Raw genomic sequence first — 13,151 nt, forward strand, 5'->3', positions numbered from 1 at the left:
TGCAACAAAATTGGTTGTTGAAAATAAATATCAGAATGTTTCATTTCTAAATCGACCAGAGTTAACTTTTGTATCAGTTTTGCTCTACTAAAGTGAAAAGCCACTTTGGAAAGTATCTGCTTTTAACACGAATCAGAACAAAACTTCATCACATGCACCAAAATCTCTCCCAGTGTAAACACAGCAATAGCACATGGCTCAATACACTTGTGATGCCATCAGCGCTCCTCCAGCGGCCCTCCCCTCTGTGAAAGCCAGGCTTGCAGTTGGGAATCCCCAATGCACTAACCTAGAATCAGAAAAAAACTGCCAACTTACCGGTAAGGTTTACGCTCCTAAGAAACAGCGGGGAAGGTCGGGATTCTGCTGTCCCGGCACTGCGCTGTTATATCCTTAGTTGTGGAGTCTTGCTGTCTGAGAGGCAGCTGCTTCTTCCCAAGGCACTGGGCTCCAGGTATTTATACCGAGCCGGTCTCAGGCATCGTGGAGGATCTACCTCGCGTGGAAGGCCCTCCCTGCTCTGATGTCATCTTTAATGACGGGTGCCATGTCCTGAGAGGTTGGACCGGCACTCTGAAGTGACAGGCCTGCCTCCCTCTCCTCCCCATCTCCTCTCTATTCATCTGGTTCTCTCTGTCTGTGTGGAGCAGCAGTTAGGGGCTTTCTGTCAAATTTGCTTTGGGTGAAATTTTAATATTAGTTAGTTTCTTGATATATCCCGCTTAACGCAAAATTTGTAGGGATCTTAAAAGTTAACATCCTTTTATTCAGTCAAACAAGCACATTAATCACTATGTTTGCACTTTTTGACAGATGAGTCAGAAGTAGTGTCCTTTTTTAGCCTGGATTTGCATTTTTAACTGCACAAACATCGGTGTTTATGGCTAAAAACATCATGTTATTGACAAAGTGGCTCGTGACCGGGTGTTTTTATGGAAAAGTAAAGAATGACAATATTTTCTTCCATGTCTGAAGACTCTTTATTGGTGAGGTTGTGGTAGACTACATGTACCAGACAGCTATTTTCTGTCAGTTTTGGTTACAATCTGAAATAACTTTTTTCCACAGTGTTATTGAAATATCCATGGCATACATGGATCAGTAGTTCAGTTTTTAGATGTCAGTGCCCTTTTCACGACAGGTAAATGTCCAAAGGTAAATACCTGTTTACATGGAAAAATAGAGAAAAAGTAGTAGTGATAATAAAACTGAAGTTAACAAAGCTTTAAATGGTTGGTGGAAGGTTGTGGAATTTCTTTGTTATCTGAAATTTCAGGGTTTGATAGACAGCAGGTTTAAATTTAAATTCATTGAACTCACCACCGGCTTGATTTGTGTTCAAGTTTAAATTGCACATCGTAAAGCCTATCATAAAGCTGTCAGGTTTATGTCTGTATATCCTCTCTGTGATTTTTGCATACTGGTACTTGGTTTGCTGCAGGGATCCACAGTGCAGCTTTAAGACACCAGGTGGCAGAAGTGAGGCTTTATTCCAAGTTGCCACCTGCTTCAGCCTCTCAGTTGTATAAATTCATACTTGGTATCCTCTGATCAAGGGTTTTAAAAGTCTCCAGCAAGTATTTTCTTATTATACACTGAGTTAGTAAATAAAGCTGTAACATAAATGTAATTTAGTATGTATTTACATGGGACAGAGACATTGCTATTTGGCAATCAGCAATCAATATCAGAATGTATCGTCTTTCATTAGAATCATATCATAATCGTACTGTTATGTCCATACTTTCTAAACTTACATTCATCAGTTATAAGAAAATAAAAAACTACTAACTGATAATTGTTTCTCATCAAAACGCAATTTGTGTATACAATGGCATGACAAAATGTTAAATGCTTTTCCTTCCTCATAAAATATTGGCGAAGATTTTTTTAGAAGAATTTTGAGCCTGCGTTGTTTACGTATATGGTTACTTGCTAGCAGTCTTCTTCCTCTTTGCCTTTGATGGGGGTATTGCTTCACCCACATGCATTGGCGCGTACATGACCGTAGCCAGCAGCTGTTTAGCTTAGCATAGCACAAAGAGGTTTTTAAAGGAAAATCGGTTTATGCGCGCTCCCAGGTGCCTTGCCTCTCTTCAGCTGCCCAACAGCGCCAGCAATGTGCAACACTAGCTAACAAAAAAGGAGTTGCTACCAACATCCAACAACTGACAAGCTAGTAAATTTAAATTCAGCCAAAATCAGCCCCAGGAGTCTGAATGAATTATCTGACGTTATCCACTCAAGACAGTATTTTGCTACGTTAACTAGCTAGCAATGCATTCACGTTAGCAAGCAAGCTAATGTCAGCTAACATTAGCCTGCTAAAAATCACAATATCCCAATATATTTCAAATGTGGACTCTGTGTTGTGTTGGATGCTGTTTGTTCATGGAGCCAATATAGGAACATAACAGATAGTAACATTATTCAAATTATTATTATAATCTATTTTCCAGCATTCCATCAACATGATGCCGATTATTCAATCTTGTTCATTCTTGTGTTTGTTACATCACAGTTGTGACGACAGAGTTTTTTTTATCTTAATATGGGTCAAAAAAAGTAATCTGCAGCTATAATGAATATTACATTTGTAATACAGATCAGCGTGTTTCAAAGCAAGATGTTTTCACATGAAGGGAAGGAGATAAAGCAACAGTCTAAATGAAATAAATTGTAAAATAATTAAAGTGCCGGTTTTAACATGGTCCTCATCAACCTAATTACAGTACTTATTGGTCAAGCCACTGTGTAATATATCTTTGGATTTGGGAAAAGCCTCTCTTCCTTTTGCTCGTATCATTTAAACTGTCAATGTCTCAGCGACCGCAGATGAGCGCTCAGTGAGCCGTGGGCATCTTTGGTAAACTCTTAGAATGAAATGACAGGGTAGTGTGGGGGTGGAGTCAGCATTTAACAACTTTCTAAGCTGCAGATATGCCACTGCATCTCATCATGAAAGTGGCTGTGACCGCAGTAAGGCAAGGCTGCCTTTCTATTTAATTTGGATCTTTTTTCCACTTTCTTTTTTTTGGTGTGTCAGAATTAATGCTTCCCTATCTAAATCTGGCCATTGTGAGGTTTAATGTAAAAGGCTACTTAGATTTCTTAGGTTTCTGGTTAAGCTTGTGCTGTGTATGGCGAAAGGCAGTCACATTGCGTAAACATGTCATTTGGGTGGGATATGTACTGTATGGGAAGCAGTGCAGACAGAGCATGCTATGGAGTTCTCCTCCCGTGTTTTCAGACACCTGCTGACAGCAGGGTGGGTGGTATTTCTGGGAAGGGTCTGCTCTAACCATTGTTTTGCCCCTCCAAACATCTTAACATGCTGCTGCTGCTGCCCGCCAGACGTGACTTAATGCTCCTTCAGTGGCTTTAATTAAGTCTGCTGATGACAGGGGTTATCCCCCAACATGCACAGCATCTGTTTTCCACATTATCCTGAAACAATACATACACCTCAGTCAGGTTTGTGTGTGTAGGAATTCTGTTGAAATGTATCTTTGCACCATGGTGGAGAGATGACCTTTCATTTAACTGCATTTTAAGTTGCTGTTAAAAAGTAACATTGGTTATTTTGTTCTTCTTTGTATGGGACTGGTAGTTTGATCATTTGACTAGTGATTATTTGGTACCTGAGTTTTGTACTTGACCAAAACAATGCTTTTTTCAAAAGCTAAATTTCAAATTCTGAGCATTTATAAAGCAGCAAACAACTGTTTGCAGTGTAGAGATATAGTGGAGTAATGTCTATATGAGCAGAGAATGAAGTTGCTCTTCTGTGCGTGTTTTTATCCAAGTGCCTTTTTTTTGCCTGTTTTTTTTGGCTAACTCCTAGTCTTGCTCTTTAGCTGCTAAATTGTTCCACTATATTCACCACCTAGTAGCTAAGTGTGTCCGCATTTTCTTGCTGGGCACATTGGGTGTAATGGGCTTAGTAGAGCCTTTTGACTGGAAACAGCTGCCTGCTGAGTCTGGAAACAAGATTGATGAGAACGCAGGGACTGAATCAAAAACAATTAGCTAAAAAATGCTTAAAAAGCTCTGTAGAGGGGAACTAAAGAGTTGAACTTTTAATTAGGTCCTTATTAGTGAAATTTGACCAAGATATATACTGAGCAGGACATAATACAGTTAAAAGTGTCTACATTACAGTTTGTACAGTAGAGAATGGGGCTGGGAGGATATGATTAAATCCTGATTCGATACTGTCACGATACTTTGATGCCGATTTGATATGAATTGGGATTTTTAGGTGTTGATTCGATATAACAGTTTATTTGTTCATTTGGAAAGTCCATTAATTGATATAGTAAACCAAATAATTCCATAAGCACAGTTTTGTTTCTTGAAGGGATGTCCAATATCTATTTCCTTTTGCATAGTCTATTTTAATGCCTGCCTTTGTATTTTTCAGTTGTTTGACTGTGTTGTCTCCATTTGATCCCAGAGATTTTAGGGGGGAAGGGAGAAAGTAATTGCAGGTTGATGTGCCTATGCCAGCAGGGAAGAGTGGAAAAAAGGAGCTAAAGATAGAGTGTTTGCGCTGGGAAGTGACGCTGGTTCAGATTTAACGTTTTAATATCCAAATGCCACTAAGAGGCACTTGGAGCTTTGTGAATGGAAGGACTGAAGCTGGACCTCCTGGCTGAGTGTTGGCTGCAATTACAGAGACCCAAAGACAAAAATCATGGTTAGAAGTTTGACCAACCTGAGGCTAGCTGTAATTCAGAATAGCAACCAAAATCCTTCACTGCATCCTTCTTCTTTTCCATCTTGAGAAAATCTTGCTGAAGTCATTATCATATTATGGAAAGGTCGGTCTCACGAGAAAAAAGGAATTGGAGCCGGAGACACTGAATTTCTTGGTTACCAAATCAGATTTTGCTCTCATTTTAGGATTTATTTTTGTAGCAGGTAATGGGTTTCTTTAAAACCAGTTATCTTAATCAAAGCTGAGTAAGTGCTATAATGACCAGTACTTTTCATTTTTCATTTTTACTGTACCTCCCACAACACATAGTCAGCAGCATTTTACTGGGCTTGTGTTGCAATCTGTCTTTCCAGCAGCTAAAGAAGATCACTAATGTTCTAACACAATTGCACATCTTGGGCTTTGATACGTTATGATATGTTGCGCATACAGTATATTCAATCTTGTCTTGGATGCATACTACGGAGGTCCCAAACTGACAAAATGCAGTAAAAGATTATCAGATGGGTCAAAAATAGAACTAATTAAATAATTAAAATGGTGATAAAACTTAACTTTTCCATGAACCTCCAATCAGTTGGATAAAATAAGAGTATATCTTTACTCTTATTACATTTTTTACTGGGTTAATGAAATTCTTGTAACGGTAGTGAAAACATGTTAGTTGGCAAGCAAACACTTAACCAACGCAACTTAGAAGTTTGTTTGTCACCATGAGAAAGTAGACATCAAATCACACATCCACAACATTTCAATGACACAATTAAGTCGACTTTTTCCATGGTGGTACTTGGTGAAGATAACTGGCATGCATTTGAAGAGTATAGAGTTCACTACATTAATCAGAATCAGAAGCTGTTTATTGCCAACAACGTTACACATACAAGGAATTTGGCTAGGTGATTAATTGGTGCGTACAGTACCTCTTATTTAAGCATCAAAGTCCAGAGTGTGTCAATGTATCCGCTATGTATTTCCCTTCAAAGGTCCTTCAAAAATTGTTCACTACAAAATTACACTACAGCAATACATTATATGGATGCTCATGTATTTTTATTTATTCTGAATTAATTAATTATGAACTAGAATATATATATACTATATATATACTATCAAATATACTGGGTTCTTCCTTGGCACATGCTTCACCCTTCAAACATGTTTCATGAAAAATCAAGCTCACAGTTTTTCTGTTATTGTGCTGACAAACAAACCAAACCAAAAAACATAACCTCCTTGGCGGAGGTAATGAAAATAAATGCTATCTGCATTTAAGTAGCTATAGCTGAAAAGGCTGGTGCTCAGTGTGGGTATGTACCACAATTGTTTAGTTAAGCTAGTTTGTCTCACAGCCCTCTCAATGTTAAGTGCACACACGCAAAAACACACTGAACCAAACGTTGCCCTGGACATAAAATTGGAAATGTGGTAAGGAAATGTTTCGTGGGGGAAAAGAGTGCTAATTAACGTTAGCTGCTAGTAGGTGGTGGGCAGCACAGTCCTGAGGAGCTAACAGATAAAGGAGGTTGCACTGAGTTTTATTATTATGTGTTCAAGCTCTATTCTGTAAAAAAATGTTTTAAGTGACGGTAAAGTACGCGGTCCAATGTAATCTTGTAAAATGTATTGTTTTGGTGTGAAACCTGAGTAAATACAATTGCCTGAAGATGTTTCTACTGTAATATAAAATAGATATTAGAGAAGGAAATATTATCTGTTTAAATTCCATACACTAGTTCAAAGTGTTTATTGTTCTATGCTATTGAATTGGGTAACGAGAATCTCACTGTTATTGGTATCAACTGCTAAATGTCTTGTATTGTGACAGTCCTCACTGCAGTGATTCTGCCATTACTCTTGGACACATGTGTCTGTTGCATCAGATGTTTGTAGTTGTCATGGTATGTCCCTCCTCACACCCCTTCCCCTGGTCCTGCAGTGTCTCTGGGTAGCACAGAGGACGCAGTCCTACTGACTGACTGTGGAGGGGGTGTTAGTGGTGAGAGAAGGCGTTGGAGGCCAAACCCAACGTTTTAAAAAGCTCCAACACTATTATGTTGATGTTTTTCTGCAAGGAGTGCTGGTGTTTACCAAATTACGCAGAACTCAAAATAATTATGGTGCGCAAAGACAAAAATGCAAAATGTGATGCTGACTGCTCCTGCAGAGATCAGAGGCAAACCTATTAAAGAGTCATCTATACTACTGTTTTTATTGATTCTGAGGCACTTTGGAGAGTTAAGGCGAGACACAGAAGAGGAACGTGATGGGAGCCAATCTCTGGTGGGGCCAAAACTGACCGATCACCAAGGGGGGGCGTTCATTTGACAATGCTGTTGTTGTTTTTGAATTCCTTTGACATTCCTTTTGCACTCTTCCTTGAGTCAACCAAATCCAAGTTGACAACTCCAACACATGTTGTCAGCTCCAGAAAATTCACTGTCTCCAAACCTTTCTCTGAATTCAAATGAACACAAAATTGGTGAAAACAAAAACGGTCATCAGCCCTGGACCACAAATGTGCTCGAGATGTGTTCAAGGCTTGTCTCTGTCTAAGCAACACAATCTTGCAAGATCTGCCAGCTAATGTTTCATTTTCGTGATGCTAAATATGGCATCAGCCCTTAAAGCGTTGATATACGATTCGGTTGCCAAGTACCACAAGCCTAAATTGGGCGGGAACTCTGTCAAATTTCTTAATAGTCCATGTCTACAGCAAACACAGTTTTTTTTATTTTTACGCTTTTCTCATATGTATGTCTGACAGAATAGATTTGGGGCATAAGTGTGACCCAAAGCCTCTTTTTGATTTATTCTGACACTGGAATTATGCCTCTGTGGAGATAAATGTTAACGTCTTCGCAAACCTACACAGAGAAGGATGTTAATGGTAACTGACTGTAGATTGCGGTACATGTACATTATACTTCCAATCTGCACAAGTGTACAAAAAAAACACATGGGAATGTGTCTGAATGAAACGAGGGTTGGGTCGATAAATATAGCCTCACCCGAACCATCACCTGTCGGAAGTACTACCAATGACCTCAGGTCCTGGCGTTTGAAAATGTGTTTTATGAGGTTTTGGGACGTGAACCCAGTGCTTATCAGCCCTGGTGGCCTGTGTCCTAAATATACTGGAATCTGTGTGGATTTTCCTCGCCGGGCTGCTCTCTTAGCTCAGGTCTGTTGTTGTTTTTGTTGGTTTGATTTTATTTTAGGTGCTGGGCTGGGAAGCTTCCCTGAGAACCATTCTTAGTAGGGTGGGAAGAATGCATAAGAAAGTTCATAAGCCCTTGGCCCTCCAATCTACAGAAAACCCTGCATCCCTCAGTGGAAATGAATAAGGAGCAAGTCACAAATAGCATTTATCTCACGGGCAGTATAAATATCTCTGGTTTGATTTTTACCGCAGCTGATGAATAGATAGTACAAATGGACATAAATTTCTATGTAATGTAAGTTTTTATACCCATTAGAGTGGCTAAAATAGATTTAATATGTACTCCCAGGGTATATATACATAGTGCAGAATTAGCTGAATTGCATTTTTCTTTATGTTTAGGGTCATTTGTGCATCACAGAAAAGGAAACATCTGGCCTAGATCTGCATCTGAGTTATTCATTTTATCAGCACTGTTGTGCAATAGTTCAAATAGTTTCATATTCCCTCAGCTGCTTTTGGCTGCAGTCAGTTAAACTGTTCCAAAAAGGAGATTAAAATTGATAAGCGAAAAAAAAAAAAAAGGACAAACAGCTGACACTTTCTAAACTGCTGAACTAACATAAAAGCTGAAGACTAAGGGTTCAGTGTGCTTGAAATGAACTAGGGTTATGTGACGTGTTGTCTGTCAGCGTCTAAAGGCGAAGGTGTTTGTACCTCTTCTGAATGGCCACATTTCAAGGTGAGGCGGAAAATCTTGCCATCATAGCTTCCTCCTGGCTCCATCGCACCGCCTCTCCAATCTCTCTCCAAGTACACTGTGTCTTATGCATATATTTGAAGTCTCAAGGCAACAACTTTTACAGATGCCGAAATGCGCACAACCTTGCTCACTTGGCTTGTGCTCGAAACATTTTAAAATTACATGCACCAGACTGTTTATACCTGCACTAAATTTGTATTTTTTACCGTACAATTTGGTGTTTTTCTTCCTTATTTATTCACTTCCACCACGGCTGCGGCCGGATCCGACCAAAAATAATCCAACATAGACCGCTGCAACATTTTCTTTTCAAATATAAGGAAATCGTCAATCTGTTATGATGTAATTTGAGCTGATTGTCCCTTTAATTTTCCCCAAAACTCTGGGAAATAAATCAGGGACATCCTGAACAGGACAACATTGAAAATTTCAGCTGACAACATTTATTCGTTTAAATTATGTAATTGAGGACATATGGCACACAGATCAACATTTAAAAATGGCAATTCATATCAATAGCTTGCCGACCACTGGACTAGTCCATTAGACCAAAGTTGTCTTTGAAACTCTTCTTCGTTGATGTGGAGGTCATTCAAAAAAATGAAAAAAACTATTCCTGCATCATTTGGAGAATAGCAGGTCAATCCCAGGGAGGATTTGACTCAGTCCCATGTATAGTAAAGGGGGCTGCCTGCAGAATTGTAATGACCACTGGTTAGGTGCCGTCAACCACCCCTCCTCTACACTGTAATTACCGAGAGGACATTAAAACCACATTCTCTTTTCAGAAAGAAGATCAAAACAATTTTTTTGGGCCATTGGCTTTGCATATGCAGGACAACACACATGTGCTGCTGGGAGTGATAGGGACTAGTAAAAGGAACTGATTTTTATACAGAACATTTATTTAAAACCACTGGGTTTGGTTTTCTTGCAACAAAAATGAAAAGTATAAAAGCATTTTATTTGCTAGTAGCAGCATCGGTGGAGCAAGGGGAAAAAAAGTCAGGCCTAATTTTCTCAGTAAACTAGGGAGCATGTGCATTGGTTTTTATGGTAATCCAGCGAATCCAAAATAAAACAGCTTTAAAGTCAGCAGTTTCATTTCAAACATGGTATTAAACTGCAAAAAATACCGAAATGCTCTCATCAAATCCACCACGTCTCCGACCGCTCGTTCACCTCAGTGTCCACTGCTAAATTGACTGCTGAATTTGTTTAGCTCCACGTGGAGTAATTGTTCTGAGCTTCCTGTCTGATAGCATGGCTGCTTTCTGGATGCAGGGAAGTCTCCTTTAACTACAGAGCTGTGGTTTGTTGTTTGATTCTCCTCCTTCACAGTAAAATCCCTTTGCAATTTTGCAACATCCACAAATCACTGTCTTGTATGCAACCAACTTTACCAGCCAGCAGTGTGCACCATTGTATACCTTTACAGTCAGTTACTGTTGTCAGTTTTATTTTCAACTAGGGAGAGTGCTGCAGGGATGACGTATTTTTTTTAGGCCAACCTATAATTTATCAGTGCCCAATCACTCTGAACTTCACAGATCTTATTTCAGGTATCTAACCAAAACCTGATTCAAAAGCCCATTGACCTTAAGAAGAGAGTACCGGAATTGCAACAATGCCTTTTGAAGTTCAGGACTCATTCCTGCAACACTTTTATTTTGACACATGCATCTCCATGGTAATTGTAGTGTTGTCTCAGTCGATGTTTTTCTCTAAATGAAACACACGTCTGAAATTAAGGAGAGAGCACGTACATGTGCCACTTGAATGTTAACATAGCAACTGTAACCGTGTTTTTATAGCTTCATAAAGATTTAAGTTAGACGATGAACTCATCCATGCCACAAGCCTTAGACCTGTAGTCTGGAAACTGGCATGTTGAGTTAATTTGATGTCTTTGTTTGCATTTCTAATGTGCTCACAGCGATGGCTTTGAAATCAGGTTAACATTCTCTTAATGAGGAACATGTAGAGAGCTGATTGCCGTATATTAGGGATTTTTTCTGAAGTATTTGTCCAGCTTCCAGCTGATTTTCACATTCTCTTTCATTGCCATAGTTGATATATCTGTTGTTTTGACAGTGAATGAGTAAAAAATTTTCATCAAATCTGTTTACCAGAGAACCTCACTGGAATTTCATCTGTGATGCCTACAGCATTGACAAATTAGTTGACAAAATAACCTCATCTCAAGGTCCACCAAGAAACTCTTCTGGAGCTTTCGATTACATCACACGGTCTCATGGTCTCACGGTCTCACGGTAACGGTCTCACGGTAGCGGTCTCATGGTCTCACTGTGATCAGTTCTCATAGGGACTATTTCTTCAGTAGAAAGTAGTTTTTCGGGCCCATTTAGAGTAAAATAGCTGATAAAGCAGGGTATGCCTTAGGGTGTGGATACCTTATGATTGTCGCTACCACGGCAATGTCCGGTCTGGGAGTTGGCCTTGTTTTTTTGCTTCCAACTTTAACCCTTTCACAATGCGTTTTCAGTTAATGGAGGGACTGGAACACTTTATATGCCTGCAAATGTCTCAGCGTTTGGTTGCACTTTGTTTGGTTGACCCTCTCTTGTCAATTGTCGTTGCAAAAAGACAAAATTGCGAAGCCAAAAACAAAGATGGCGACGGCCAGAATACCAAACTCTAGGCTTCAAAACCTTAGTCTACAAACTAATGGGTGACACTGTGGTGAATATGTCAACTTCTTACGTACAGATTACGGTCTTGCTGAAAGTCTCGCTATGAAAACCTGCCTCACATCCACTTTGTCAAAACCAGCTAAATCTTTTAGCTAACACTAAGCTAGGCCTTATGTAGTCCAACACAACAAACTCTGACAACACCGGAACTACTGTCTTCCGGGTCACAAGTCACATCTCACGAGATTTCAGAATAAGACTTCTCCTTGAGCGAGACTTGGTTAAACAGAATAACAAACAGCTAAAGGTTATTTCTCAAACACTTCTAATAAACATCTAAGCGTGTCAGTGGCAAATACAAGCACTTTTATTGGACATACATTGACTGTGAGGATTTGCCCTGAAGGAACAAATTAAACTAAAGCTATCTGCTTGACTAGATATCAGCAGAGATAAGTGAGAAAATATCTTGTTTTTTGTAATTTGGCTGAATAAACCTGTTTTACAAGTGCGACGTGTAAAACAGAAGTAGTGAAGCTTACTATCAGGCCAGCTTTGCACACCATCCATCTGTTTGATGAATGGGGAGACATGATGGCGTTCACCCAGTTTATAATACGTGTGTTCAGGAAAGGCAACGTTTACCTTCACCCCTCCCGTCTCTGCCTTCTGTCTCTGGGGACAGGGCTGCATGTAAACACAAGGAATCCACAAGTGAGATTTAAATGCCAGTTCTCCTCTTGTTAGGAATCACTGTCAATCTATTTTCATGTATCAAATGATCTGTTTGCTATTCAAGTCCCCTTTGTTGTTCCCCCCTACAGCTTTGCACCAAATGTATACATATGTTTCACAGCAAGATGTCACGCACCAGGGTGGGGACCCACGCTGTTATGTCTGACTCGCTAAATTACGTCGTGGCGACAGTTGCTCTTTGATCTGGCCTCGGTTTTCTCTCAGATAAGCATTTTGTTTTGCATGCAACAATAACAGTTCGAGCACTTTTTATTATGGTATCAAGTAAACAAACACACTCCACACTGATGAGCTGGTAGGTTGGTTTATATCATACTTGCCCTGTGGAATATGGATGTTAGTTGTGTATCACACACTATGATAGACTGATATGCAACCATAATTATTCATTTGATTCGATGTAAGATATTTATCTGTAGATTTCAGTCTTCAAGACCAAGGAACATTATACTCACTGCACTTGCCTTTTTTTATGGTAATACGTATGTTGTACAGGTATGTTGTAAGAAGAGAGTGACATTGATCCGATGGGGGAACTTATTCAAACTTTAACTTTCCATCAGATAACAACAGAGGGAATCTCTCTCCCTGTTGAGGGTCGTCATCTTCATGTCTAAGACTGAAGTGTGCATAACACTTGGGGCCTGATGAAAGCACCAAAGACCATATTTAATGTGCTTAAATCCTGAGAGCACAATAGTTGCAGTCAGTTTAATAAGCCTTTAACTGCCCGCCACACTGGTTTGTGGTTGAGAAAAACACAATGAAATTGTGAGGTTGTTGCCACGTTGAACCAGAGCCTGGCAACATGAAAAAAAACAACTATCATTGTACTGTTAGGATGCACGTGGATTCAGGCTTAGTTGAGAGCAAGTGAATATTCTCAAAGAACAAGGCAGTATTCTCCAAATCTATTTAATTTGTTCCCCTTGTGACAGGCCCCACTAAAGGCCCAGTCACACCAGCATTTATAGCAATTCAATTTCAGACTAGAATCAACTCATTTTAGTTGAATTATCTCGATCAGTGGATCGTTTTCGGAGAGTTCAACATTGACATGCTTACTTGTGTTTTTTACCAATTGTAAGTCATCTT

The 13,151-nt window shown here is 39.5% G+C and overlaps 1 protein-coding gene across 1 annotated transcript in view; it reads left to right on the forward strand.

The window, feature by feature from the left end:
- Positions 1-13,151, forward strand: part of nt5dc1 (5'-nucleotidase domain containing 1) — a 51,944-nt gene that overhangs the window by 10,088 nt on the left and 28,705 nt on the right. The window lies entirely within an intron of this gene.

This window comes from Anoplopoma fimbria, chromosome 18 (genome assembly GCF_027596085.1).
Source record: "Anoplopoma fimbria isolate UVic2021 breed Golden Eagle Sablefish chromosome 18, Afim_UVic_2022, whole genome shotgun sequence".
In the NCBI taxonomy this organism is placed as follows: domain Eukaryota; kingdom Metazoa; phylum Chordata; class Actinopteri; order Perciformes; family Anoplopomatidae; genus Anoplopoma; species Anoplopoma fimbria.